Below are 6,136 nucleotides of genomic sequence, written 5' to 3'. Positions count from 1 at the left end.
CATCACAGCAGAGATGCTTTTGCAATGCATGTTCAGGGGCAGCTACCGACACTATCGCTGTGAAAGTATAATACCTCCCACAAGATGAATAAACCCATAATTTGTGTTCTGGAATTCTCCAGCCCTATCCCAGGCTGCATCAGAAGTATGACCAGCAGGGTGAGGATTTTGCCCTGTGCTCCGCTCACCTGGAATTCTGTGTTCAGCTCTGGAGTCCTCAGGACAGAAAGGACATGGATCTGTTAGATCTAGTCCAGAGGAGGCCATGGAGATGAACCGAGGTCTGAAGCACCGCTCAGAGGAGGACAGGCTGGGAGAGTTGGTGTTCAGCCTGAAGAAGAGAAGGCTACAGGGAGAAACCTTATAGCAGCCTTCAAGTACTGAAAGGCAGCCTAGGGGAAAGCTAGGGAGGGGCCGTCGATCAGAGAGTGCAGGGATAGGGGGAGGGATTTTAAGCTGAATGAAGGGAAATTTAGATGAGATATTAGAACAAAATGTTTTCATGCGAGAGTGGTGAGGCACTAGCCCAGATTGCTGAGAGAAGTCATGGCTGCCCCATCCCTGGAGATGTTCAAAGCTGGATTGGATGGGGTTTTGAGCAGCCCAATGCAGTGAAAGGCATCCCTGCCCGTGACAGAGGAGTTGGAACTGGATAATCTTTAAGGCCCCTTCCAGCCCAAACCATTCTATGATTCTATGTCCTTTCTCCTCTTAAACTTACCCTTTGCAAGACAAGCCTGTTTTGCTACACACCTCTGAACTCTTGTGTTTTTCATGGGTAAAATTATTATTCTTGTTCTGTCTGTTCCTGGGGGCAACTCTGACCTCTCATTAACTAGGTCTTATGAGGGAAAGGGTATATGCAAATAGAGAAATAAGACTTAATGCACAGTTTTAAAGTTTACTAAAGCAGTCATATATACAATCATAAATATAATCATCACCTTGTGCTTAGCTCTCAGATACTACCTTTTGTGTTCAAAGTGCCTTGCAACTATTGTCTAAAGTTACAGTTCTTCCATAATACAGTGTGCATTCAATATGTTGGGTCAAGGCAGAAAAGTTAAGTGAATTCTTCACAACAACAGCTAAAAATTACTGCCAAGAATCAGGACTAATTTTCTGGGCTTCTTCTGTACACGTCATAATAGACAACTTTTCATGGAGATATCAACTTTTTATTAATAAAATAATGGTTTGTGTTTACATTTTATCTTTAATATGTTTCTTATGTTCTATAAACAAAGTCATTACATTAATTACATGTATTAAAATCTAGACATAAAAAATTCTAGAACCACATTTTAGAAAAAAAAAAAATATTTGCATGTATATTTTGCAGCATCCTAGGCCCAATATTGCTTTAATACACAACCACAGCACCTCTCCAGAGACACACACAAAGAACACTTCCATGTTTACAGTGGTGTCCCTGATGGCCATGGGTCCTGAGAGGACTAAACATAGGCTCACTGTGCAAAGTGCAAAGATGGAACATGATTAAATCTTCTTTTTTTCCTGTCAGCGCAGTTCTACAAGTTCATTATCACCCAGGTAGAAAACTGTCATTTGGCAAATAGGAAACTACAGCTTGAAAAAAAATATACAAAAGTAAATTACAAAAATATTGCCTTTTAAAAAGCTACACATGTGGCCATTTTTAAATGAAAACACTGTACATTAAGTATCTAGGAAAAGACCAGCAGTGGTGTTTATCAGGAACACACCTAAACTGCAAACACCCAGTGAGCCATCCTGTGCCACCACCAAAGCTGCTTTGTGCTTGTACCCCTCTCACGTTAGCACTTTCTCCACTAAAAGCTATAAATAAGCATGTTTTCTACAAATTTCTTAAGTTAAAGTAATCGAATTCTGACCAGGATGGAGACAAAACCCAGTTCAGTAAGGCCACAAAAACAGCACTGTGGTCCCAAACCTCCCGCTTGGGACCGTTTGAACACAAAAAAGTTAAATCTCCCATACTGACACTTTCGTGAAGACTGGCCTGTACCTGCACACTAACGTGCAGCTCCCAATAACCAAAGCCAGGGTGGAATACTGCAAGCAGCTTGGTGACACTTCCCATAGGATGGGGCTGAGAGGCAGTGCGCATTCCCCAGGTTGTTCTCCTGTACCCCTTGCTAACTTTGCTTTTCCTTCCCCTTCCAGACAGGCACAAAACTCAAAGCAAGCACTTGGACTTGCAAACCCTTTAGCCACTTTGGACAACACTGCCAATCAAACCAAAAAAATACATTCTTTTTTTTGTCAGGCAAACAGAGCCACCATCACAGTTTCACGTGTGACAGGTTGACCTCTGGCCATCAAAAGCAAAAAGGTAACTTTTCAGCCCACCTGGCTCCCCGTTTTGCTCATTCTCAAACAGCGAATCCAACCCACCTCCCCAAATCTCATTCCTCACCCCCAGCCAATAAGGGTCATAGTCACTCACTGCCTCCAGCAGCTGTTGCCCATAAGTTGGGGCTGGAGCAGCAAGCATCCCTGGATACCCCCCTTCTTCATGTTTCGGAAGCACCAAAGGAGGACTGGCATGACCAGCCCCAGCCAGAGATAGGGTGTGCTTCATCTGCTCCAGTTCAAGCTTCAATTCCCCTTCTCCATAATTAAAAGTGGAGCTTTTCCAAAAGGGAGAAGTGTTTGACTTGGCACACAAGTCACCCTGGTTAGCGTTTAGGTAGTTTAAAACGGGTCTCCTATACATGTTCTCCTTAGCTGCCAGGTACTGGTGATCCTCTGTACGTGACTGGAAAACACCTGCATCTGAGTAGCAATTTTCAGGGAAAGATTTCTTCAGGCATGGATATTCCTGTGCCTGCTGTACAGGGAGCGAGAGCTGGGGAGTGCTCCCCACGCTTCCCACACTCGGTGGGACCCCTTTTCCCACACAGTCCAAACCGAAGTGAGCTGGAGTCTGACCTGGGGCTCCAAAGGTGTTATCCAGGCTCCTGAAGTGAGTCTCGAGCCCCGAGTAGGATGATGGCTGAACGGAGAAGCTCTGGTTTCCTCCCAGGAGGCCGGGCTGGGGATGCAGGAGGCTCGGCTCCTGCTCCAGACCCCTCCTGGCCGCGCAGCCACCGCCGCAGCGGGACAACTTCTGCTTCCCACAGGCTTCGCTCCTCTTGTGGTTGAGCTGCCGGGCTCTCCTGTTCTGGAACCAGACCTGCGGGGACACCGAGGCTGAGCGCCTGTCCCTGGTGCCTGGCAGGGATAGGGGGAAGGTTCCCGCAGCCCCTCCCTCTCCTCTCACCTGGATCCTGGACTCGGGGATGTCGGTCAGGCCGGAAAGCTGCTCCCGCAGGGCGATGCCGGGGTAGGGCTCCTTCTCGAAGGCGCGGACCAGCAGCTCCAGCTGGGCTTTGCTGAAGGTGGTCCTCTTCCTCCGGCCGCCCTCCCGCCCCGAGCTGGGACCGGCGGGGCGCGATCGGGGCTCTCCTGCGGGGGGAGTCACCGGCGGTCAGGGGCTCCGGCTCCATCGCCACCTTCACCATCATCACCAACCCGCCCTGCCAGCCCCGACCCCGGCGGTCAGGGGCTCCAGCACCATCACCACCATCCTCACCATCATCAGCATCACCATCACCAGCCTCCCTGCCAGCCCCGACCCCGGCGGTCAGGGGCTCCAGCACCATCACCAACAGCAATGCTCCCTCCTTGCCTCGACCACAGTGGTCGGGGGCTACAGTACCGTCGCTATAATCATCAGCAGCATCACGAACAACTCCTGCTTGGCCCGACGTCAGCAGTCAGATTCCATCATCATCACCAACCTCCCTGCTTGCCCCGACCTCGGTGGTCGAGGACTCCAGCGCCATCACCACCATCATTATCATCATCATCATCACCATAACCAACCTCCCTGCCTGCCCCGACCCCGTGTTTCAGGGTTTCCAGTACCATCACCAAGCTCCCTGCCCCGACGTCAGCAGTCAGGGGCTCCAGCACCATCATCTTCCCCATCACCAACCCGCCCTGCACGCCTGACCCCGGCGGTCAGGGGCTCCAGGCCCACCACCATCACCACCCACCCGTGCCTGCCCGACCCCAGGGGCTCCAGCCCCACCACCACCCCGCGGACCCTCACCGTTGTGGCCGGGGCTGGCGGGGCGGCTGGCGAGCTCCATGGTGCCTCGTTGTGCGGGCGGTGCGGGAGGCTCTGGCTGCTCCCCGCCTTATGAGCCCCCTCCGCCCCGCCGCTAGCGACCCCCACCCTGCCGCCAGCCCCGCCAATGGGGCTCCAGCCCTGCCAGGGTGACTCAGAGCCGTCTCCCACACCCCCATTGTCATCCCATCACCAAAATACACACAAGGAGGGCTCGCCCCAAGCACGGAGCCAAAGCGTCTCCCAGAGAAGCCCCCGCTGCCGCCACAAACCTGTCCACCTTCCTTTAATTCAAATGGAAAGCGGATAATTTAACGAAGTTATCTTTCGCCTGCGAGAAGGCTCCCCTTCTCTTCAGGCAGCAGGCCTGGGGCTCTGCTGGAAGCCTGGGGCTCCCGGGGGCATGGAGCAGCCTCTGCCCTGCTCTTCTCCCAAAGGGGAACCCTCCCAGTTCTTATTGCACACGGGTGACAAGTCCTTGTCCTTCTCATTTAGTTACCCCGCTCCCGTTCCCGTCCATGGAACACTTCTCATCAACTTCACTGCAGTAAATAAAACACTGGTGACTTTACTAGACGTTGCATCAGAGCAGCAAAGACCGAGGCTCCCCCAGCACACTCTGCAGTCACCTGAGGAGAAGGAGCAGTCTCCCTCCAGAGCCTCTGCCGGAGAGCTCAGCACAACCTCTCCCTCTCCTAGGGCTGCTTTCTTTTCCTCCAGACAGCTCTAGTCAGCCAAGTCATGTACAGAACAAGCAAGGGCTGTGCTTTCAGCCCAAGGTGAAATAATGACCAACATATTAATCCAAAAGAGTGGCTAGAAATATTATTTGAGAGAGCCAAGAATAACGTAAGGACTTAGAGAGAGCAACAGCAGCAAAACAATTAGTCAATGTAATAATTTGTCAAACGAGGCCATTATGGCTATCACTGAAGGTGTTCAAGAACAACGGCATCGTTACTTCATGTGTTGTTTATCTCAAGGTGTCCCCATTCATTTTTCAGGTTTGGGACCTGCTCCAGCTTGCTCTGACGCTAAAAGGGTACAGGGACAAAATCTGTGAGCTGTCACATATCATTGCATTCTGCAAAGGACTACTGTGTTCACTATCCACACAGCACTTTTGGATGCTGTGCGAGGGTTTTATCATTACACCCACATCCACAGTGGTTCACAACACAAACTAAATACCCTGCCAGACGGGGGGGACGACAGTCCATGAGTCAAGTACTCCAGACACTTGATTCCTTTAGTAGCTCTGTCCAGAAGGCAAAGTAAGAAGTGCCCTCAGAAGCCCCTTTACCTAAATAATGTTTTCAAACAGAAGTGCATATGAAGGCAGTAAGAATTTCAGAGGGATGACAGCAGTATGTAGTTCAAAACATCTGAAAAACACAGCTTGAAGCAATTTCTCAGTACTCCCCTTTCTTCTATCGTACTGTTCCCATAAGCCTGGTCTGTCATAACACAGATACATCCCATTAGATTTCTTTTCTCCCCCGGAGCTCCAAGATGGATTTTTTTCCTGTCTTTATAAACAATAATATTTGTATTTAAGCAAGAATTTGCATGTGGGAGAAGGGAAGAAAGCAGTCAGGTGGCAAGTGGTTCAGCAGTTCAAGGTGCAGTAACAGTGAGCTCCTTTGGTTTTAGTTCTCTTTTAATATCCAGGTATGTACGTAGGGAGGAGTGGAGGAAGGCTCAAACACCATATGCAGAAATATAAAGCTTGGTGACATGGTTTTATTGACAGCATATCCAGCTTCAGCTATTCCTTCTTGTTCTAAGTGTGCAGGGAGCAATTCAACCTGCCTTTATGCTCCTGTATTGCTTATCATACTCCTGCACATGCCACGTCCAGTACACACTTGACTAGAAAATGAGCCAGCTCACAGAGCTACTTGATCCAAAGACGGATCATTTTTTTATTTGGCCAGGTTAGTTTTTGGCAAGTTTAGTTCAAGCACCAGCATGGGACGGGCAAGCACAGAAGTAGAAGGTAAAAGAGAGTTGGTG

Source organism: Cuculus canorus, chromosome 7, assembly GCF_017976375.1.
Source record: "Cuculus canorus isolate bCucCan1 chromosome 7, bCucCan1.pri, whole genome shotgun sequence".
Taxonomy (NCBI): Eukaryota; Metazoa; Chordata; class Aves; order Cuculiformes; family Cuculidae; genus Cuculus; species Cuculus canorus.
This window is presented reverse-complemented; position numbering follows the sequence as displayed.